Genomic DNA, 25,824 nt, shown 5'->3' with positions numbered 1-25,824 from the left:
ATCTCTTGGTCTCCCCCTACGATTTTTACCCTCCACGCTGCCCTCCAATACTAAATTGGTGATCCCTTGATGCCTCAGAACATGTCCTACCAACCGATCCCTTCTTCTGGTCAAGTTGTGCCACAAACTTCTCTTCTCCCCAATCCTATTCAGTACTTCCTCATTAGTTACGTGATCTACCCATCTAATCTTCAGCATTCTTCTGTAGCACCACATTTCAAAAGCTTCTATTCTCTTCTTGTCCAAACTATTTACCGTCCATGTTTCACTTCCATACATGGCTACACTCCATACAAATACTTTCAGAAATGACTTCCTGACACTTAAATCTATACTCGATGTTAACAAATTTCTCTTCTTCAGAAACGCTTTCCTTTCCATTACCAGTCTACATTTAATATCCTCTCTACTTCGACCATCATCAGTTATTTTGCTCCCCAAATAGCAAAACTCCTTTACTACTTTAAGTGTCTCATTTTCTAATCTAATTCCCTCAGCATCACCCGACTTAATTCGACTACATTCCATTATCCTCGTTTTGCTTTTGTTGATGTTCATCTTATATCCTCCCTTCAAGACACCATCCATTCCGTTCAACTGCTCTTCCAAGCCCTTTGCTGTCTCAGACAGAATTACAATGTCATCGGCGTACACCTCAAAGTTTTTATTTCTTCTCCATGGATTTTAATACCTACTCCAAATTTTTCTTTTGTTTCCTTTACTGCTTGCTCAATATACAGATTGAATAACATCGGGGAGAGGCTACAACCCTGTCTTACTCCCTTCCCAACCACTGCTTCCCTTTCATGTCCCTCGACTCTTATAACTGCCATCTGGTTTCTGTACAAATTGTATATAGCCTTTCGCTCCCTGTATTTTACCCCTGCCACCTTTAGAATTTGAAATAGAGTATTCCAGTCAACATTGTCAAAAGCTTTCTCTAAGTCTACAAATGCTAGAAACGTAGGTTTGCCTTTCCTTAATCTTTCTTCTAAGATTAGTCGTAAGGTCAGTATTGCCTCACGTGTTCCAGTATTTCTACGGAATCCAAACTGATCTTCCCCGAGGTCGGCTTCTACTAGTTTTTCCATTCGTCTGTAAAGAATTCGTGTTAGTAATTTGCAGCTGTGGCTTATTAAGCTGATTGTCCGGTAATTTTCACATCTGTCAACACCTGCTTTCTTTGGGATTGGAATTATTATATTCTTCTTGAAGTCTGAGGGTATTTCGCCTGTTTCATACATCTTGCTCACCAGATGGTAGAGTTTTGTCAGGACGACTGTTTCTCCCAAGGCCGTCAGCAGTTCCAATGGAATGTTGTCTACTCCGGGGGCCTTGTTTCGACTCAGGTCTTTCAGTGCTCTGTCAAACTCTTCACGCAGTATCGTATCTCCCATTTCATCTTCATCTACATCCTCTTCCATTTCCATAATATTGTCCTCAAGTGCATCGCCCTTGTATAGACCCTCTATATACTCCTTCCACCTTTCTGCTTTCCCTTCTTTGCTTAGAACTGGGTTTCCATCTGAGCTCTTGATGTTCATACAAGTGGTTCTCTTATCTCCAAAGGTCTCTTTAATTTTCCTGTAGGCAGTATCTATCTTACCCCTAGTGAGATAAGCCTCTACATCCTTACGTTTGTCCTCTAGCCATCCCTGCTTAGCCATTTTGCACTTCCTGTCGATCTCATTTTTGAGACGTTTGTATTCCTTTTTTCCTGCTTCATTTACTGCATTTTTATATTTTCTCCTTTCATCAATTAAATTCAATATTTCTTCTGTTACCCAAGGATTTCTACTAGCCCTCGTCTTTTTACCTACTTGATCCTCTGCTGCCTTCACTACTTCATCCCTCAAAGCTACCCATTCTTCTTCTACTGTATTTCTTTCCACCATTCCTGTCAATTGTTCCCTTATGCTCTCCCTGAAACTCTGTACAACCTCTGGTTCTTTCAGTTTATCCAGGTCCCATCTCCTTAAATTCCCACCTTTTTCAAGTTTCTTCAGTTTTAATCTACAGGTCATAACCAATAGATTGTGGTCAGAGTCCACATCTGCCCCTGGAAATGTCTTACAATTTAAAACCTGGTTCCTAAATCTCTGTCTTACCATTATATAATCTATCTGATACCTTTTAGTATCTCCAGGGTTCTTCCATGTATACAACCTTCTATCATGATTCTTAAACCAAGTGTTAGCTATGATTAAGTTGTGCTCTGTGCAAAATTCTACCAGGCGGCTTCCTCTTTCATTTCTTAGCCCCAATCCATATTCACCTACTACGTTTCCTTCTCTCCCTTTTCCTACACTCGAATTCCAGTCACCCATGACTATTAAATTTTCGTCTCCCTTCACTATCTGAATAATATCTTTTATTTCATCATACGTTTCTTCAATTTCTTCGTCATCTGCAGAGCTAGTTGGCATATAAACTTGTACTACTGCAGTAGGTGTGAGCTTCGTATCTATCTTGGCCACAATAATGCGTTCACTATGCTGTTTGTAGTAGCTTACCCGCATTCCTATTTTCCTATTCATTATTAAACCTACTCCTGCATTACCCCTATTTGACTTTGTGTTTATAACCCTGTAGTCACCTGACCAGAAGTCTTGTTCGTCCTGCCACCGAACTTCACTAATTCCCACTATATCTAACTTTAACCTATCCATTTCCCTTTTTAAATTTTCTAACCTACCTGCCCGATTAAGGGAACTGACATTCCACACTCCGATCCGTAGAATGCCAGTTTTCTTTCTCCTGATAACGACATCCTCTTGAGTAGTCCCCGCCCGGAGATCCGAATGGGGGACTATTTTACCTCCGGAATATTTTACCCAAGAGGACGCCATCATCATTTAATCATACAGTAAAGCTGCATGACCTCGGGAAAAATTACGGCCGTAGTTTCCCCTTGCTTTCAGCTGTTCGCAGTACCAGCACATCAAGGCCGTTTTGGTTATTGTTACAAGGCCAGATCAGTCAATCATCCAGACTGTTGCCCTTGCAACTACTGAAAAGGCTGCTGCCCCTCTTCAAGAACCACACGTTTGTCTGGCCTCTCAACAGATACCCCTCCGTTGTGGTTGTACCTACGGTACGGCTATCTGTATCGCTGAGGCACGCAAGCCTCCCCACCAACGGCAAGGTCCATGGTTCATGGGGAGGACCCTACCACTTATCTTAGAAAATAGATTAAGGAAAGGCAAAACTACGTTTCTAGCATTTGTAGACTTAGAGAAAGCTTTTGACAATGTTGACTGAAATACTATCTTTCAAATTCTGAAGGTAGTAGGGGTAAAATACAGGAATCGAAAGGCTATTTACAATTTGTACAGAAAGCAGATGGCAGTTACAAGAGTCAAGGGGCACGAAAGGGATGTAGTGGTTGGGAAGGGAGTGAGACAGGGTTGTAGCCTATCCCCGACGTTATTCAACCTGTATACTGCGCAAGCAGTAAAGGAAACAAAACAAAAATTTGGAGTAGGAATTAACATCCATGGAGAAGAAATAAAAACCTTTAGTTTCGCCGATGACATAGTAATTCTGTCTGAGACAGCAAAGGACCTGGAAGTGCAGCGGAACAGAATGGACAGTGTCTTGAAAGGAGGATATAAGATGAACATCAACAAAAGCAAAACGAGGATAATGGAATGTAGTCGAATTAAATCGGGTGATGCTGAGGGAATTAGATTAGTAATGAGACGCTTAAAGTAGTAAATGAGTTTTGCTATTTGGGGAGCAAAATAACTGATGATGGTCGAAGTAGAGAGGATATAAAACGTAGACTGGCAATGGCAAGGAAAGAGTTTCTGAAGAAGAGAAATTTGTTAACATAGAGTATGGATTTAAGTGTCAGGAAGTCGTTTCTGAAAGTATTTGTATGGAGTGTAGCCATGTATGGAACTGAAACGTAGACGATAAATAGTTTAGACAAGAAGGGAATAGAAGCTTTCGGTAGAACATATTCTGAGGCATCAAGGGATCACATATTTAGTAGTGGAGGGCACCGTCGAGGGTAAAAATCGTAGAGGGAGACCAAGAGATGAATACACTAATCAGATTCAGAAGGATGTAGTTTGCAGTAGATAATGGGAGATGAAGAAGCTTGCACAGGATAGAGTAGCACGAAGAGCTGCATCCAACCAGTCTCTGGACTGAAGGCCACGACAACAACAACTGCTTTCACATCATTGTAGGTGCATGTTGCACTTCATAAGACTAAAGAGAATGTACGACGTCATAGCGTTTAGTTTGTAGCCTATTACATGTGTAACCTCTTAATGGGATAGTCATTGAATGGTTAAACTTGGAATTTATGTAGCATAAGGTGAGCGTCGAAAGCGTGAAAAGCCACTTTCAATTTTCATAGTTTTGTTGGTGATCCACATGAGCCATGGTTTTATCCACTCGGCAGAGGTCTTGTGTCTCCTAACTGCACTCCTCTTCTATTGTGGACTGCGTTTTAGCACAACGTTTGAAGTGGAGTCAATTTTTCAGACCTAGAGTCTATTGTAACACAGTTTTGGTATTACAATCGAGCATTAGTTTTGACGCTTTCGACGATCGCCTTTCGCTACATAAATGCCAAGTTTAGCCATTCGATGATAAACTCTTTAAGAGGTTACACAAGTACTCGGTTACAACCTGAATTGTGGGACATCGCACATTATCTGTAGCCGTATGAAGAGAAAAGGTATAATGAAGTGAAGATGCACCCACAATGGAGCGAAAGCGGTTTTGTTGAATAATAAGGGTACCTGTAACCAATTAATGCGGCCTTAAAGAAATTTCATTCATTTAAAAAAAATTAAATACATTTTCAGATTATTTTGGAGAATTTTTTGAAATCTTTTTACGATAAGGTGTAGCTGCCCTAGCTACAAAATTGTTTGTACTTCCGTCTGTCTGTCTATCGGTCTGTCCGACATTTAAAAACCCTTTTTCTCAGGAAAGGACTGACGTATCAAGTTGACATTCATGTCTCACACTGAGGTCTACGGTCCACTGGCGGTGTAAACAATTGAAGTTTCAAGTTAGTGCCGTTAACAAATATGGCCATTCATGTCACATATTTTGACACTCTTAAATTCACACTTCAAAACCTGTAAGACACGTTCAGTTGATCTATAATCATGAAATTTGGCAATAGGCAATGTTTCACAAGTAAAACTAAAGTAAAAAATCCTAAAATTGTTGATTTTCAGTTATATCACATGATTTTTTCTTTTCATTTTTTATTCGACTATCTGTTAGTCAGTCTGTTAAGACCCTTTTTCTCAGGAACGGCTAGACATATCAACTTAAAATCTATATCAAATACTAAAGTTTATGGTCGCTTGGCGGTGTTTAGAACTTAAACTTCTTAGTCAATGTAATCAAAAGATATGGCCATTTATATAACATTTTTGGTACCCATAAACTTACTCATCAAAACCTATACGGTACCTCATGAAATATGACAAGATGTAGAGTTTAACAGCACAAGTAAAGGAAAAAATCCGAAATCGTTAATCCGCAATAAGTCTTTTGTCATTTTTTATCCAAGTTCAAATTTAAAACATTCTCGAAAGTCTTGGAATTCTCGGGACCGATATCTTCCCTGTATCAATCTCGATAACAAGTAAAATCGTTGAGATTCTCGGTTCCTACAATGGATTAACAGTCTGTTCAAATGGTTCAAATGGCTCTGAGCACTATGGGACTTAACATCTATGGGCATCAGTCCCCTAGAACTTAGAACTACTTAAACCTAACTAAGCTAAGGACATCACACAACACTCAGTCATCACGAGGCAGAGAAAATCCCTGACCCCGCCGGGAATCGAACCCGGGAACCCGGGAGCGGGAAGCGAAAACGCTACAAGCTTCCGTTCCGGTACTGGGAATCGAACAACAGTCTGTATATTAGTTAAGTTTTTACGGAGCCCTCGAAGTATGGGTCCTACTCGGACTTTTTTCAGGGTGCCGTACCTCCATCAGTAAAAACGAAACACTTCGTTGTCCGGCTGACTCTCCGACTGTTAAGACCCCCTTTTCCCCGGAACGGATAGAGGTATCAAGTAGAAACTAGTACCACACACTAAGGCCTATGGTCCCTTGGCGGTGAGAAAAATGTAAGCTTCTAAGTCAATGCAATCAACAGACGCGGCCATTTACATCACATACTTCTATACTCGCTAACTCACTCCGCAAAATCTATAGAGTATTTCTCTTTGAGCTAGAATTATAAAGTTCGACAAGAAATAATGTTTCACAACATACGCAAAGAAAAAAAACTAAGAACTGATAATCTGTAATTATATTAAAAATATTTTTTGCAATTTGTTGTCCGCCTAGCTGTCTATCTGTCAGTCCGTCTGTTGGGACCTCTTTTTATCAGGAAAGGGTAGGTTGAGATTTATACTACGTACTAATTTGTACGGTCCCTTATCGGTGTGTAAAATATAGGCTTCGAAGTCAGCGCAATCAAAAGATACAGCCAATTTGGTCACATATTTTGATACATGCAAACTCACTCATCAAAACCTATAGGGTACTCCCTGTTGACCTAGAATCATGAAATTTGATACAAAGCAAGGTTTAATAATCTAGTAAAGGCAAAAATCCGAAAATATTTAATTTGTAATTACGTCACATAAAAATACTTTTTTGCCATTTTTTGCCCATCTGTCTCTCAGTTAAGGCCCCTTTTTGTGAGGAACGGTTATAGGTACCGACTTGAAACTTACCAAGGTCTATGGTCCCTTGGCGCTATAAAAATAATTAAGCTTCTAACGAAATGCAATCAAAAAACACGACCATTTGTCTCACATATTTTAATACTCGCGAAGTCACTCATCAAGACCCATAGAGTACTTCCTGTTGACCTAGAATCTGTAAGTAGGCTGTTTATGTTTTCTTTATGTAAGTTTGCTGTTTATGTTTCTTATTGGCAACGTTACGTAGCGCTCTCTGTATGAAAATCACTGGCTGTGCTGTGTGCAGTATGTGGCTAGTTTGCATTGTTGTCTGCCATTGTTGTCATGAACTGCTATAGCTGGATGCGAACAGCGCGTAGCGCTGAGCAGTTGGAGGTGAGCCGCCAGCAGTGGTGGATGTGGGGAGAGAGATGGCGGAGTTTTGAAAAATGTCATGAACTGCTGTATATATTATGAATCTTGAGGTAAATACATTGTTTGTTCTCTATTAGAATCTTTCATTTGCTAAGACTATCAGTAGTTAGTGCCTTCCGTAGTTTGTATCTTTTATTTAGCTGGCAGTAGTGGCACTCGCTGTATTGCAGTAGTTCGAGCAGCGAAGATTTTTGTGAGGTAAGTGATTTGTAAAAGGTATAGGTTAAAGTTAGTCAGGGCCATTGTTTTGCAGGGATTTTTGATAGTCAGATTGCGTTGCGCTAAAAACATTGTGTGTGTCAGGTTAAGCACAGTCTTGTACAATTGTTCTAAGTGGACATTTCATATGTACAAATGGTTCTAAGGGGACGTTTCATATGTCGACCCTTAGCCTAGGATACCTCACTGGAATCTTCTGATTTTTTCTTGTAGTTTGTGTATTTAGTGTAGCTTTTGTTTATTGCTAGCGCGTAATTGTAGAGAGAATCTCCTTTGTAGTTGCAGTCTTTCATTGTTGTAATGTAAAACAGTTGTGGCATGCATGTAGATTTGCAACAAGTATTTCGCAGCTGCGCTTGTAATTAACTACATATTATTTTCAGTGCTATGTTAATGTGTTCTCTTATTTTTGCTCTTCAAATTGTGTTTTCGTGTGTTATCGTGTGAAATATTGTCTCAATAATGGCGTGTGAAAAACGTAACACTCGGCTCCAAAGTAAACTAAGAAACGACAGTGAAGACGAAAGCAATGTGTTAGCGCCACTGTGTAATGAGTTAACTAATGTTCAAAGTAGTAATTTGGTAACTGTGCATAGGGAAATGGAGCGGGCGTCAAACAATGGCGTAGACAGTCAAACAGGTAGTGAACAGGGAAGCATTATCGATCGATCGGTCGGCAACAGCTCGCCTCAGGAATCCGAAATGATAGGACACAATTTTGCAAATACTGTAGATTCAGGTTTTGGGTCCTCACCTTTTTCTCAAATGAGTCAAGACACATTTTCTGCTTGTCAAAATGTGAATGTTGCCGGTCAAAATGCACTGCTAAAAAGCATAGAGAAACAGATTCCAGACACTAATACATTATTATTGCAATTAATGCAACAAATGGAACAAAATCAGAGACAGATGGGACAAAATCTTCAAAAGTTAGACACAATGGAACAAAATCTTAAAAAATTAGACACAGTGGAACAAAATCTTCAAAAGTTAGACACAATGGAACAAAATCTTAAAAAGTTAGACACAGTGGAACAAAATCTTCAAAAGTTAGACACAATGGAACAACACCAGAGACAAACACAGCAAAAGTTAGACACAATGGAACAAAATCTTCGGAAGTTAGACACCACACTTGAACAAACACGTGAAGATTTAACTACTGAATTACATAACATTGAATCGAAATGTCAAAAAGTCTGTAATGACGTAAAAACACAAATTTGTGAGCATTTTCAGCCTATTTTTTCGCGGCATGAAAATGCATTACAGAATCACGAAGCAGCCATAAAAGAGCTGCAAACCATTGTTCATGAAAATCATGAGACCTTGTGGGCTAAAATTGACTCAGTTGCATCTACCGATTCGGTTACGCAACTGGCAAAAACTCAGGACAACTTAAAGAACACAGTAGATTCAATTGCAACACAAATGGACACTCTGAAACTTGGTTCAGAAAAACACACTGAGGAAATGTGTTCACTATCGGAGAAAGTAGCTGAACTTTCGGATCAGGTCACTAACTTATCTACAAAGGTAGATGATGATCTGAATGACACAAGACCCGTAGCCTTCACGGACACAGAAGAGTATGAACAAATAAGAAAATTCAAACAAAATCAGAATCAAATTAATACGCAATACAAAAGAGAAATGCGGGAAGTACAAGATCAGCTGACACAGGTAATACAAGAATTACGTATTTCAGAGGACACTCGCGCCCCAATAAGGGAAGAGGGACATATAAATACGGAAAAGCCACAAAATAATAACACAGAGCATTTCGGTAATTATGAAAGGAACTGGCAAGGTGCACCGAATTTTGAGATGGAACCGCCGACACGACGTAACAATGACCGATATGCTACTCGCCGACACGATGATTTTGATTATAAGCTGTTCATTACTACACGTAAATTCAAAACATTTAAGAATTCTGGCAACGACATTCATCCACAAGCATGGCTCCATCAATTCTCTCATTGTTTTCCTCCCAACTGGTCATTAGAACACAGATTAGAATTTATGTGTGGCTATTTGGAGAATGAACCAGCTGTAAGAATGCGATCGGTCATTCACGATTGTCACAGTGAAGGAGATTTTTATCATGCCTTCCTCTCAGCATATTGGTCTCAAGCCACACAAGACCGCGTAAAACATAGCATCATGATGATGAAACACTTTGAACAATCTGAATTTTCCAGTCTTGTCAAATATTTTGAAGACATGTTGCACAAGAATCAATACCTGTCAAACCCATACAGCCCCTCAGAACTCATCCGCATTTGCTTAATCAAACTGCCTGAACATTTGAGACATATTATTTTGGCAGGACGTTGCAAAGACGACATTGAAGCTTTTCAGGGACTGTTACAAGAACTGGAAATTGACACAGACAGTCGCGGGATGCGAAAACAGGAAAACAATCATTACAGGTCACATCCGTCACAATTCCGTGACGACAGAAACAATAAATGGCCACGACAAACCTATTCTTACAACGTAAATCGTGACCAAAACAGACACCACCCATATGATAACCACTGGCAGAGTAATAGTTACAGGGAAAGATCACCTTTCCGCGGTAATGACTATCACAGAGACAATCAGAGAAACAGACAATATGGGACCCAAAATAATTATTATCAAGGGAGACAGAATAACTTCAGACGCAACGGTCCAGCGCGCAGTTACGATTCAGGAAGAAATTCTCGACCACGTGACCGACAAGAAAGATACTATCGAATCTACCGACATGACAACAGACGATATGATCGTAACGACAGACCTGAACTGCATCAGAACTGGCGAGTTTTAAACAGAGCCGGGCCCTCTCGGCAAGGCGAATTTGTGGAAGTTAGGCCTCCTAATCCCAGTAACGGCGCGCGCCAACAAAGAAACAGACAATGACTCGCACCGCAGGCAGCTGCGTGCGCCGGCTGGCTCCGACAAAAATGACATTGACGCTAACCTTGAGCAAAATTCCCGTATTCTTTACGGACGAATACCGCATGATAATTGCATTCAATTTGAAACTCTGCGTACTGAGAAGAGCAAAAGGTTTACACCACATTTCTCATGTAAAACCATTTATTGACAGATAATCTGCTTTTTAACTTAGTCTTTGCAATTTTCACTTCACGCTACTTGTACAATTTGTCACACTGAGAAACTGTTAACACGCAACATTTTGGTTTGCTTACGAGTGGATTCTGGATTTGAGGTGCTTTATGTGAAATGCCAGATGATACAGTGGTTAGTTTATGTGACAGCTACACGATTATATCACGATGTTACTAATGAGTGACAATTTACAATGTCGCTTTTGCGGTGTATCTGTTTTATATCTGCACAGTTTTTTCTGAATTCTTCTATAAAGTGAGACATGTTTTAGTGGTGACTTTTGTGCTATTGCTACAAGGAGACAGCCTTTTCCGTAGGACAACAATACGTTACAGCACAGTACTTTCCTCATCACGGCAATAAGCGTAATAACTAAGAAATCTATACGCAAAGCATTTCACTTTTGTGTATCATGAGGTAAGTACATTGACTTCTGCAGAACTTAGCTTTCGGAGGACAATAACTACGACACTTCCCAGAGATTATCTTACAGCAAGACGCATATTTAGCGCTACAGGACACGTATTTGAGTGATTAATTTTGTACTTAAAACATTTATTTTTAAAGAGTTTTGAATTACAAAGAAAGTTTTTCGTGATACATTTCATTCCATTGCTGTAATCTGTAACACCTGAGGGTATAATTACAATAAACCTCAGGGGGGTACACGCCTACTTTGTGTACCATGTGTTTGGCAAGCACAAGGAGCCCTAGCTAATATGGTATTTGCTTATACAATTTAACACATCGGTACCATATTTCTCTAACACATAAATTACACAGCTATCTGATCATTTAACAGAGAAACAAACATCCTTTTACTACGTCAGTGACACATGTTTACGCAATTACAGAGTTGGATTACTTCACACTTAAGAAATTGTACTTTGTCTGTACTTTGTGAACTGTTCATATTTTTTTGGTACCATTGTGATACTATGAGAGCTTTGAATGATGTATTTGGTATGAGATCATGATTTTTAAAGTACGTTTGAGGTAGATGACACTACTGAAATGAGCATAGAATTTTCTTTAGGTTTTGAAATCATTGGAGGAAGCTACGACGTTTTTGACATTTGACTGAGGTGTTATGATGTTATTTTTACGACGACGATGTGTATTATGCTGTTGAGGTATGTTTATGTCAATAAAATTCTTGACCTGTGAAATGTTTTTATATGAGACTGTCACTGTAGCGGAAACTACTGTCGTAAATATTTCCGTAAGAAAGTTAAGTGACCACCTGCACATAATGTGACGTGGGCACCCAGGTGTGTCAGACACCTGGAGAACAAGCCTTTTCAGACGCTCAGGTAGAAAAGAAAGCCATTAGGGTGTGCCAGAGGCACAGGTGGAAGAGAAGGACAAAGAGAGGCCTATATATCTGTTAATGACATTCCTTTGTAGAGGGCATCGCTAATGCGACACCCTCGTCACTTAAAAACATATGATTTTTGTAATGCGTTGTGGGCACACAGCTGTGTCAAACACCTGGAGAATAAGCCATTAGGATGTGCCTTTCATCGCTAATGCGACACCCTCATTACTTAAAAACATATGATTACTCGCACTTTGTGCTAATTATTGAAATGCTTATGAATTGATGGGAAATATTCGTACATCTGCTCACCTGATTATGACAAGTGTCTTTCTACGAGAGTTGAGAGCCATTAACTTATGAAACGAAATGCCACATGACTATTGAATGATATTTTTATGCTTTGGTTTGCGTAATTGCTTATTTCATTTGATATCTGGTTTCCAGCTGTGTTGCAGCATTGCTTTTATAAAATGAAATGCATTTGCTAATGTGAACTCTTTCTGTCAACAGATCTATTAAATAATTATTTTATGATCCACATTCTTTAAAAAAGGAGCACTTGGAAAGGAAAGAACAATAAGAAGGAACTAATAACAGTAACACATAATTTTCTTTTCAAGTACATGGTAATATTTTTTTTACAATAAGTTGTTATGGTGCACCACTTTAATTACATAGACATTAAGATGTGAATATGCTTTTCCCTTGTCTGCATTGTTGTTTTTACTGTAATATTTTTTCTGCTTGAGCTATGTCATGTTTAGGTATAAGTTGCTGCTGTTTGCCAGGCATAGTGTTACTGAATTTGACTTTGTGTTACTCTTCTAAGCTAGTTTTTCTTGTTTCCTGCATTGCCTTATATTAGTTGTAATATTGCACTTGCTTTGCTAATTTATGCTGCTTGCTTTGCCATTTCTATATTTTGTCATTTCTGTTTGTGTTGATTTGTTGTGATGCTGCATTGCCTCGTCCCTTGGTATATATATCTGAGCTCAGTAGATTTAAGTTAGCTTAAGAGGGGGTAGACTATATAAGAAACTGACTATGGAGAATAGGTAAAGAATGCATTGCGAAGAAAGATTTGGGCCCCAATGAGTATTGTACAATCAGAAATAATTATTTTGAAAGAAATATGAATAGAATACAGGAACGAGGTATAGGTAGGATTTTCTTGTAAATAAATGATGGGGTAAGCAATATGTGAACATATAAATACAGAAAGCATGCTTAGATAGGATTTTTTTGGTGGAAGCAAAGGTTGAAATAAGACGAACGATCTATGGAATGAAGGGAGATCTCCAAGCAAAATACTGCAGTAAAACAAACCCTGTCCTTTCCTCTTTGCTGCTTTTTCCCAATATGTAATTGTGTGTTGTCCTTTCCTTTTGGTGTTATCCCACTATGTGTTTGGGTACCCGTGTGTATTTGTGTTTTTCCTGTCTTTATGTGTTTAGCTGATGAGAGCTATGTTGTAGAATTTTTCTAATACTCTGTTATTTTCTTTGTAAAGATGCTTAGACTTTATTTATTCTGCTTTGTTTTAATGCTCATGTGTGAAGTTGACGTTTCAAAAGTTATTCTGATCTTTTATGTATGTACTCATGTCATCATTCCTGTAACACTGATGTATATGTTTATTTCTATTCTTTTGTAAAGCCCCTATTACTACAAATATTATCTGTATTGTTATGTTTTTAATGATGTATTTTGTATCTTTGTAATTGTATTCTTATGTTATATAATTGTAATTGACACCAGTTCATCATATTATTAACTTGTAAGCATTCATTTCACTGCACACATTCTGTTGGTCATAGTATATGGACAATATGTGAGAAGTAGGGACTGTTAGTGTTTGCACGTGTGTTACTAATTCAGCAAGGGACTGGATAACAGCATTGCTGGTTCTAAGGACAATTCCCAAAAACTTTGTGCGTGCACAAGTGGTGGTTTATGGACTTGCTATCTTCTCTGCAAGACTCTTCGATGGTGATTGTGCACCTGCACAGTCGCAGCAGATGGCTGCTGGCCATCTCTACCAGGACTACAGTGGGTCTACACCTTTGCTGACTCACCAGTACCACAGTTTCTACAAGGACTACAGTGGGTCTGCATCTTTGATGGCCCACTAATACCATTATTTCTACAAGGACTGCAGTGGGTCTGCACCTCTGGTGGCCCACCAATACTCTCTACCAGGACTACAGTGGGCCTGTCCACAATTTCTACAAGGACTACAGTGGGTATACACCTTTGCTGCCTCACCAATACTCTCTACCAGGACTGCAGTGGGTCTGCTCTGTGACGACCTACCTACCAATCTTCTTCAAAACGTCGACTGACTCTGCTGTGGGTTTGCTCTGTTATGGCCCATTACCTGTCAGCATGTCAAGAGTCAGTACTGTCTTACCGTTGGAAGGACAATACTACTTCTTCAAGACTGCATGGAAATCCACTATTTCCGTGTGCATTGTATTTTACTGCTCAGACGTTGAGCAAACAAACTGCAGGTTTACTCTTATGATGAATGATCAGGACTGTCTTTATTGACTGTAAAAAATTTTAGCTGTTGACCAACATTGTATCAATAAGTGTGTGCATTTGATATCTTTGTGATTGTAATTATGAAAAAATTTTTCAAATCTGTATTGGCCAGTGCCCAACACCCTTTGTAAAATTTTTTGTGGGGAGCATGGGGGCTATGTAAGTAGGCTGTTTATGTTTTCTTTATGTAAGTTTGCTGTTTATGTTTCTTATTGGCAACGTTACGTAGCGCTCTCTGTATGAAAATCACTGGCTGTGCTGTGTGCAGTATGTGGCTAGTTTGCATTGTTGTCTGCCATTGTTGTCATGAACTGCTATAGCTGGATGCGAACAGCGCGTAGCGCTGAGCAGTTGGAGGTGAGCCGCCAGCAGTGGTGGATGTGGGGAGAGAGATGGCGGAGTTTTGAAAAATGTCATGAACTGCTGTATATATTATGAATCTTGAGGTAAATACATTGTTTGTTCTCTATTAGAATCTTTCATTTGCTAAGACTATCAGTAGTTAGTGCCTTCCGTAGTTTGTATCTTTTATTTAGCTGGCAGTAGTGGCACTCGCTGTATTGCAGTAGTTCGAGCAGCGAAGATTTTTGTGAGGTAAGTGATTTGTAAAAGGTATAGGTTAAAGTTAGTCAGGGCCATTGTTTTGCAGGGATTTTTGATAGTCAGATTGCGTTGCGCTAAAAACATTGTGTGTGTCAGGTTAAGCACAGTCTTGTACAATTGTTCTAAGTGGACATTTCATATGTACAAATGGTTCTAAGGGGACGTTTCAAATCGTAAAAGTTGTCAAAAACGAAGGTTTCGTAGTACAGGTAAAGGAAAATTGTTTGTTAATTTGTAATTCTGTCGTATTTGTGCACCCGTGGCCTAGGGGCGACAACGCAGCAGCGGCGACGCTTTTAGGTGGAATTACACGAGACGACATCGAGGACGCGCTTAACAAGGGAGCACTCAACAAATCTCCCGGGCCAGACGGACTGCCGCTCGAGTTTTATCGTACTTTCCGCGATCTCATGATGCCCCGATGGAGCGTCATGTACCAAGAACTGATGACCCCTGGTTCCCACGTGCCACCTGCATTCGTGGAAGGTCTCCTTATACTGATACACAAGCCTTCCAGAGGTCGGACGGTCGAGGACTACAGGCCCATTACAATGCTTAACTCGGACTATAAAATCTTCGCCCGATTACTCGCCAGCCGCATAAAGAAGGTTCTGCCCCTGCTCCTCTCAATGGAGCAAACGACACAGGGCGGAGTGACCAACATGCAAACGGCAACCAGTGAATGCAGGGATTTAATAGCCATCGCCACATCCTGTCGCCTTCGAGCTGCTCTGATCTCTATTGATTTCGACCACGCCTTCGACAGAGTTCACCACAAGTTCCTTCTGTCCGTAATGGTCCGCATGGGCTTCCCGCATGACTTTATCGACATCTTTCAGCGCCTTTTCCGTGGAGCTGCATCCCGTGTATTGGTGAATGGACGGATTGCGGGTCCTTTTCCGATCCGACGGTCAGTTCGCCAAGGATGCCCACTCTCCATGATTCTTTACGCGATCGCACTCGAACCACTTGTCGGAGGGTTGAAAAACAGGCTCTCGGGCATTTCATTGAGGGATCATACCTTTCGGTGCAGAATATATGCTGATGACCTTCTATTACTTGTCCGATCTGCTGACGAGGTACGCTCGGTGATACAATGGGTCAATCGCTATGGTTTGGCAGCGGGCAGCCTCATGAATGTGGCCAAGTCGGCAGCGATGCCCATTGGGAGAGGTCTACAGGAGGACGCTTTAGCCCCACTCCCACTAGTTAACAAGATCCGGTTCTTGGGCATAACATTTACACAGGATGTGCGCCGCACGGCTGCCATGAACTATGCACGATTACTACAGGCAATACGCACAGAAGTTCGCCGGAACTTACTTCGACGGATGGACCTCCTGCAGCGTGTGGAATACCTCAACCTTCACGTGGCGACTAAGATGATCCAGATGGCCCAGGTCCTACCGATATCGACAGCGATGGCACACAGACTGCAAGCAGCGTTTGGATATTACCTTACCGCCGGACACCTATTCAAAGTCCGCTACGAAACACTCACCCTCCCTCCGCTTGATGGCGGACTGGGACTTATAAATGTACGAGCGAGGGCTACAGCATTATACTTGTGCACAATGATGAAATTGTGGACCCACCAAGATACTTCCCTTACGGGTCGTTTGTTAGAGGAATTGCTGCCGGCGTCTCTTATGCCACCTGTCACGGTTGCACACATTACACCCTCACTCTCGCACCTCTCGGCATTTATTCTTGAGTATAGTTACGTGCACCCAGACCTTCCCAACACTCGCACTCCCAAGGCGAGAGACTTTTACAGACTGCTGCTAAGGTCCACACCTCGCAATGTGATTGAGAGGAAGAGCCCTACGACCCTATGGCCTGCAGTGTGGAGAGCGGTTCAGAAGTCGTTCCTCCCCACGCGGGTACGAGCCGCGTGGTACCAGGTGGTGAACGGGAAGGTTGTAACACGACAAAGGCTGCACGCTATTGGGATGGCGGATTCCCCCCTTTGCCCACGTTGCCACCTCGTGGATACTGACGAACACCGTTTAACATGTGGATCGGCGTTAGAGGTATGGCTGCTAGTGCAGAAGATCCTCGCCTGCTACCTCCGTATCGCGCCTCGCACAATTGAGCCACGGCTCCTCCTTTGTCCAGAGGATACTTATTTCCCACCTGCGAAGACTCACGCTCTCACTTGGTTTAAAGGCATGTCCATATACTACCTCTTTCGAGATGATGAGAAGATGGTGCTTGATTACTGGCAATTTCTCCAGGACAGTCATAGCACACTTGAGTGTACACCCCGATACCGACAACTATTTGCGAACTATTTGCGCAGTGTCTTCGATAACCCCCCTCACAGTTGGGGAGTACCGGGTAGAGGATGACCGCCTTCATGGGGCTCCACACGCTGCGAAATGTTGTACCAATTTGGAACATGGAATCTGTACGCAGATGGGCCATGCACATGGAATGGCGTGCGGGATTTGGGGATTTGGTTACATTTTTCTTTCTTTATTATCTATCATCACACTATTGGTTTCAAATTCTATTTCATAGTATAGAAGGAACTCTTGTTCTGTTGTTGCTACGGATGTACATTCTAATTTTGTTTGTCAAAAAAAAAAAAAAAAAAAAAACTGTAGAGCACTTGCCTGCGAAAGTCAAAATAAAAAAAAGTGGGTAGCGTTCAAGCCCCGTAATCACTGGATCGCAGGATCGAGTCCCGTTCGTCACTCTTTTTATTTCTAACACAATTTTCTTTACTAGTTACAATTGATATAATGGGAAAAATACATGTAATCGGATGAACTTTTGATAAATTTACAATGTTAAAAAAAAAGGGGGTAGCGTCTTCGTTTAGTAATCAAAACGTTCTCGGTCTCTAGTTCGAACCCCGCCACTGTTTAAATTTTGAACAAAAATCATCAACATTGGGGCCAGAAGACTCCCGGCTTACGACGTCACCCTCATTCTACCAAAGAGGGCGGAGAAACGAACAGAGGTTCAGGCCACTCTCTTGCTCTTGGAGTGGGAAATTGCAAAGGGCAATGGAAGCCACTGCATTAAAGACTCGCAATGTGTATCCACAGGACATGTGGCCTGTAACTGCACAGGAGAGGAATTCGTGGCGGGCTACATCAAACCAGAAGAAGACTGACGACGCAAAAAGAAAGTAGTTGTTCGCCATTTATTGTTCGTGTCTGTCTGTTAAAGCTCCTTTTTCCCAGGAATGTTTAGAGATAACAAATTGAAATGTATGACAAATACTGAGACTACTGTCCCTTCGCAGTGTAAATACGTAATTTAGGCTTCTAAGTCAATGCAGTCAAAAGATACATCTCTCACATATTTCGATGCTCGCAGACTCACTCATCAAAACCAAGAGATGAATGATACACACATTTTTGGGCCCGGAGGTGTAGCGGTAAAATGCATGCCTCGAAACTGCGAGGTCGCGGATCGAATCTCTGTCGGACGACGCATTTTTCTGTCTTCGTTTTAACCTCACCTTCGTCTCTCAACGACGTGCATAGTCACAAAACAAAACGGGTGGTTCGGATTCCACGTTGAAGAGAACGTCCCCTTTCCGCAGTTGGACAGCTAGGGTTTATCATGGACACTACAGCGTCCAGTAGGTAGCCTACACCAGGTGTATGAATCGCAAGAAATTATTACTTTTATATCTATATACATCATCACAGCACGAGGCCTACTGGCACTTTTTAAGCTCTGGTCAATGAGACTGTCGAATTCTTAATAAACCGAGTTCCATATCACAGCCTTATTTTAACTGGTTACGCTGCCGAGAACGTAACGTTTGCACCACGATACTGGTCTCGTCGTATTCCATTTCATGACTGTGTTCGAGATAGCTCTCGGCAACAGTTGATTTCATTGGTTCTTTTAATCGGTGGTGTCGCTGATGTCCCGCAGCACGCGTTGGAAATCGAACTCTCCTACAAATAGCGCTGCAATACGACACAGCTAATTTGGACTCCAGGCAGAGGGTACACATAATTCACAAAACACAGTTCGCAGTAACTGAAGAAGACTGTGCATAAAAGTGAAAAGCACACATTAGTCAGTTATGTTCAGAAAATCAGAACGATCAACCAAAATATTAATTACGGAGACATTTTTTTCGATGTGATACATTACGTGACCAAAAGTATCCGGACACCCCCAAAAACATACGTTTTTCATATTAGTTGCATTGTGCTGCCGTCTACTGCCAGGTACTTCATACCAGCAACCTCAGTAGTCGATAGAAATGGTGAGAGAGTAGAACGCGGCGCTCTGCGGAACTCACGGACTTCCAACGTGGTCAGGTGATTGGGTGTCACTTGTGTCATATGTCTATAAGCGAGATTACTACACTCCTTAACACTCTTAGGTCGACTGTTTCCGATGTGATCGTGAAAAGGGAAACGTGAAGGGACACGTACAGCACAAAAGCGTGCAGGCTGACCTTGTATGTTGTCTGACAGAGACCGCTGACAGTTTGTCATAAGCACACATCTATCCAGACCATCACACAGGAATTCCAAACTGCATCAGGATACACTATGACAGTTAGGTTGGAGGTCAGAAAACTTCGATTTCATGGTCGAGCGGCTGCTCATAAGCCACACATCACGCCGGTAAATGCCAAACGACGCCTCGCTTGGTGTAATGAGCGTAAACACTGGACAATTGAACAGTGGAGAAACGTTGTGTGAAGTAACGAATCACGGTACACGATGTGGCGATCCGATGGCAGAGTGTGGGTATGGAGAATGGCCGGTGAACATCATCTGCCCGCGTGTGTAGTGCCAATATTAAAATTCGGAGGCGGTGATGTTATGGCGTGGTCTTGTTTTTCATGGATGGGGCTTGCACCCCTTGTTGTTTTGCGTGGTTCTATCACAGCACAGGCCTACATTGATATTTTAAGCATCTTCTTGCTTCCCACTGTTGAAGAGGAATTCGGGGATGGTGATTGCATCTTTCAACACGATCTAGCAGCTGTTCATAATGCACGGCCTTTGGCGGAGTGGTTACACGACCATAATATCCCTGTACTGGACTGGCCTGCACAGAGTTCTGAGCTGAATCCTATAGAACACCTTTGGGATGTTTCGGAACGCCGAATTCGTGCCAGGCCTCACCGACCGACATCGATACCTGCCCTCAGTGCTGCACTCCGTGAAGAATGGGCTGCCATTCCCCAAGAAACCTTCCAGCACCTGATTCAATGTATGCCTGCGAGAGTGGAAGCTGTCATCAAGGCTAAGGGTGGGCAAACACCATACTGAATTCCAGCATTATCGATGGAGGGCGCCACGAATCTGTAAGTCATTTTCAGCCAGGTGTCCGGATACTTCTGATCACATAGTGTAATTATTAAAAGAGTACGACTACCTTTAGTACTTAGTTGTTGACTAACAATAGCTCTCTAAGCCAAAAGCACACCGTAACGTAAATAACTTCAGTGTACGTTGTCGAACAGAATATTCGTGACTTGCAGTTCATAGCTGGCCACACGGCTGAAGGCTGTGTGTTGCCCCCAAACCGAGCGCCGTAAAGGGAGAGACGGAGGTGGAGAAGCGGCGATAGGAAACAGTGGCGCCGGACCCCAGTCGTTCTGTAATCACGCCCTTTGTGCCGTTAACAGTTCCGACTCATCAGCTCCCTGCTCAAATTAAATTACTCCCTCCTGACGAGAAAACAACCCTTCTGTTTTTCTGGCCCTTTGGCAATTTGTTCCGGAACAAAAAATAAAGGGCGAGCGGAGCGTCGCGGGGTGGTGTGAGCGCCGCGCCGCGCCAGGCGTCGCCCTTCGGCCTTCGCCCTTCGCCCTTTGTGACCGCCAGCAGCCACGGCGGCCGACGCCGACGCCGACGTGTCCGTCGCTCGATCGACGCCTTTCTGTGTGGCCGGCGTCCTACCTTCCAGGCGGAGCTTGCGTTCCCTCTCTGAAGCCTGGCGGAAGTCAAAGACAGACGTGGAACCGAAATTCTTGTACCTCACGCCAAATACCGGTAATGTTACCTTCCAGAAAACTTACAGCCTATATGATCTGGTTGAATCAACAGCATTCGTGACACAACCAGTTTTTAATTTCATTTATTAAACGTTGTATTGAAGCAAGTTCGTAGAGAAATTTGATCTTTCCTTTCAAATAGTTATAAAAGACATTAATCCTCTTTGAAATCTAATATTAAAGAGCCAAACAAATTCCTGCTTCGCAGTAAATTACAACAATATTAAATCTCGATAAATTATTTAAAGATGTCAATACTTCTCTAAACAAATAATCGATCTTTGTGTTTATTTTAAGGAAAGTTTCTGGAAATCATTAATTCTGGTTTCAGAACAAGTTGTTCAGAGACGTCAGTACTTACCTAAACTAATTACTAAACACCAATGCTTGGGTTAGAGAAAACTACTAGTAGAGGGACAGCATAACAGGAGGGAAAGCGTTCACACATATGACAAACATTGGTTAGGAACAGGCCACTCACCAGGCTGATAACATGCTCCGACGTCTCCAGAAAAATTCGGGACGCCTCACAAGCTGACACACTATGCGCACAGGCTCAGCCTCTCTAGACTACAGACGCATCGACATGAACGCTGACTGACACTGAGGGTCCGATCGCAACATCCAGTAACCTTTAAGTGATTAAAGACCGCTCAACGCCAAATCTCCTGCAACTTTCTTTAAATTTCGGATCAGAACGAATAGTTAAGATGGTGCGCACCCAAATGTGTTACAGAGCCACGCCACCGAAAGTGAAGGGAAAGCGCCAGTTACTTCACTGACCAAATTAAGTGCGCTAAGAAATTTTACAACGGAGCTACTGTGATAAATCAAATCCCCGTGACGTTCTCTCACACAGCAAGACAACACACTGTAATAATTATCTTAAAACACCAGTAAGGTACAATAACATTTTAAAAACTAAGCAAGACAAAACGGACTGAGCAAAAGGCAGGCGTTAAACACGGGTTATTGCCTGTTCCATAGAAGATTGGTACAACACGCGGTCAAGAAACAAGATCATACAAATTATGATTAATTTATACAAAGGACTAGCCCAGTATTCTTGGCAAACTTAAATGCGCTTGGAAATAGTCTCCCTCAGTCGGAGACAAAACGTCAGGGGAGAGTTTTATACATTGATCAAGTTTTAAGTGAAGACAATACCAGCCGTGAAAGCCTACATTGTATCATCGAACTGTGAATGCCTGGAATAACAGGTGGTTAATCGAGGAGGCAACAAAATCTAGTGGTTCACACAAATGCCTTAAAATAGGCGATAAATAGTCCGTACAGACCCGTCTAAAGATGGTAAACATGACAAACGGGTGGTGTCAATAATCTGGATCTCCACCGTGATTAAATACAACTATTGCAACCACACGCAGCGCACAGTCAGTTAACAAGCGAATTTACGAAACTCATTACCAAACGAATAGGAATAAACTACCAATAAACTTTCTTCAAAACCTGAAGCATTAAGGACACACACCTTGAAATAGTCAGAAAACAATCTACACTGCAGCGGTGTTTAAAAAAGGTACATTAAAGCACTTCAGAAAGGTACATATTAATGGCAGTTCAAGCTAGGAAGGCTGAACAGTGATCGTTAATACTTTTACTACCAGATCTCGGTGGGACTCAGTTAACAGATCCAAGCACAAGTCGAATTCGGGTCGAGCGGCCGTAGTGCAAACAGTGTGAGAAAAAATCAGGCACACACGTGCACAACAATATTGTCACAGGCTTTTACCCGCAGAGCACGAACCACTGAAGTTCTCTAAGTTGCCACCCAGCGTAATGGTGAAAGGTCACGGTGGGGACGAAGCAGCCTGCAGTGCCCAGCGCCATCCCGTGTCCGCGTAATGGAGCGGCACCCCAAGGTGGTGTCTGGTGGAACAATCCCACCTGGAGACTAGCGACCAGTGTCATCCTGTTGGCCAGGCGGTTCCACCTTGATCCGTGTGCGTTCGCTTCACTAATCGCCACCAAAGTATGCGCCACCTGTTCGGGCTACACACCAGGCAAAGAACCTCCGGATCCGCAGGACGGGTCCACGCGACCACGACACAGAGCGACGCGGCCGTTACTCTCCATCGCCGCTACGCCGCCCCCGTCCCCCCGTCCTCACGCAGAGGGTCTTCACGTCCCAAACCCTTCCCGGCGTCGTCACTGACCGGGCCTCTCGCCACTCCCTCTGGCCTAAGATAACCACTTACGGAACGTGACGTGTGCCGTCGTCAGAAAAATTAAAGTCTGACATCAAGCCAGTGAGTTTGTAGGGTGACGTCATTTCTTCAATGATCCGTGCCCGATAAGTTGAGTTCTTACGCAGAAAAATAAGCAAGATAAAGGAAACGGTTGGCAAATTAATCTCAGGGAGTGGCATTCTCAAGAGGTGAACTTCTGTCTTCGATTAACGACAGAGCACGAGTAGTATTTTGACGTTTCATCATCGAATATTCCGCTTCCAATTTCCCGTCATCCACTGATTTTCACCAAAAATTCAATGAAAATTACGTTCGTGACGAAGGAAATGAGATCAGCCCGACAGCACTTAGCTTCGGTGATCTGATTGGAAATTGTATGACCACTGCAATGAGTGTCTTAACATAAGAGAATATAGGAGGGATAATTTCAGCCACTCCAGGAAGAAAGTTGACGAACACACAGTGCCTCAACGTTCTAGGATGTTGTCCTGTGTCAGGCTAGCGACTGAAAGAATGTTCCCACAGCTGAGCTGTTTGTATTATTTGTGCTTCAAAGACGCGAAGCAGGCAGCCGCCAAGTTAACCAAACGATTAGGTCAGTGATCGCTATTGCCGTTTCTGCATCTAGGGGTTGAAGCATAAGCTAAGTTACGAAAAAAAAATTCAGGTTGACTGGGTGAACTTGAACACCATAAATTTAGAAAAGGGGAATTCGTTTTTCTGTTTGAAGTGTGGTGCAAATTAGAAATCTCATTTGCCAGCAATGAGCCAGTAGAGACCATTGGTTGCATCATTATAAGCCATATTTAATTTCTGATAGATCAAGAATTGCCCAGCAGTATCTCAGTTGCATCGGCGTCAAAGACCTAACTGACATCCTTGGTTGTTGAGTAAATTGTTTAGGACATCTATTCTTCCGTTACCTAAACGTAATTTCCTGTACCAGCTAAAATCCTTTGGTTATGAAATTATGCAGAAAGGCTAGACACTGATAGTTGCTTTGATAATGAAAATCCTTGTACAACACAAGAGATATGGAATATAACTCACGAAAGGAGAAAATATAGAACTGTATAAAATGATGCAGACAAAAGAGAACTTAGACATCCAGAAATGAGATTAACAGGAAGTGCAAAATGGCTAAGCAGAACGTTCTGGAGAAGACATAAGAGTGTAGAAGGGGGCCTGATCATGGGGAAAATAGATGCAGTCTATAAAAGAGCTGTGGAGTAAAGGGAAATAGTTGTATGAATATCAAGAACTCAGATAGCAAGTCTGTACTAAGCAAAGGAAGGAGATCTGAAAGACGGATAGAATACATTCTACACAATTGAAATGAAACTGAGGACAAAATTCTTTTACCTGTAGCAGCATTGAATTTCCAGTTTTGATGTTTGGCCATACTTTGTTTTTGATGTGTCCATCATCATTGTATTAGTCTTCTATATGTATATTTTCAGGGATTTTCTCTGCCTCGTGATGACTGGGTGTTGTGTGATGTCCTTAGGTTAGTTAGGTTTAAGAAGTTCTAAGTTCTAGGGGACTGATGACCATAGATGTTAAGTCCCATAGTGCTCAGAGCCATTTTTTTTTATATTTTCAGTTTGTGTCCGGCCAAGTCGTTGGCCAACATTTTTAACATCATGTCCTTTTCAGAATCTGCTAAGACTGCTATATCATCAGTTGGTTGGTTGGTTTTTAGGTAAGGACCGGGAAGGAAGTCGGCGGTGCCCTTTCAAAGGAACCATCCCGGAACTTGCCTGAAGCGATTTAGGGAAATCACGGAAAACCTAAATCAGGATGGCCGAACGCGGGTTTGAATCGTCGTCCTCCAGAATGCGACTCCAGTGAGCTAACGACTGCGCCACCTCGCTCGGTAATTTTTGTTTTTTTGGGTCATCAGTCTTCTGTCTGGTTTGATGTAGCCAGCCACGAATTCATTTCCTGTGCCAACCTCTTCATCTCAGAGTAGCATTTGCAACCCAAGTCCTCAGTTATTTGGTGGATGTATTCCAATCTCTGTCTACCTCTACAGTTTCTACCCTCTACAGTTCCCTCTAGTACCATGGAAGTCATTCCCTCATGTCTTAACAGATGTCCTATTATCCTGTCCATTCTCCTTATCAGTGTTTTCCATATACTCTTTTCCTCTCCGATTCTGCGCAGATCTCCTCATACCTTACCTTATCAGTCCACCTAATCTTCAACATTCATCTGTAGCACCACATCTCAAATGCTTCGATTCTCTTCTGTTCCGGTTTTCCCATAATCCATGTTTCACTATCATACAATGCTGTACTCCAGACGTACGTTCTTAGAAATTTCTTCCTCAAATTCAGGCCTATGTTTGAAACTAGTATACTTCTCTTGGCCATGAATGCCCTTTTTTCCATTGCTGGTCTGCTTTTGATGTCCACCTTGCTCCGTCCGTCATTGGTTATTTTACTGCCTAGGTAGTAGAATTCCTTCATCTACCTCGTGACCATCAACCTTGATGTCAAGTTTCTCGCTATTCTAATTTCTGCTGCATCTCATCACCTTCGTCTCTCTTCGATTTACTCTCAGTCCATATTCTGTACTCATTAGATCGTTCATTCCGTTCAGCAGATCATGTAATTCTTCTTCTCTTTCACTCAGGATAGCAATGTCATCCGTGAATCGTATCATTAATATTCTTTCACCTTGACTTTTAATTCCACTCCT

Source organism: Schistocerca cancellata, chromosome 7 (assembly GCF_023864275.1).
Source record: "Schistocerca cancellata isolate TAMUIC-IGC-003103 chromosome 7, iqSchCanc2.1, whole genome shotgun sequence".
In the NCBI taxonomy this organism is placed as follows: domain Eukaryota; kingdom Metazoa; phylum Arthropoda; class Insecta; order Orthoptera; family Acrididae; genus Schistocerca; species Schistocerca cancellata.
Note: the sequence above shows the minus strand (reverse complement) of the source record.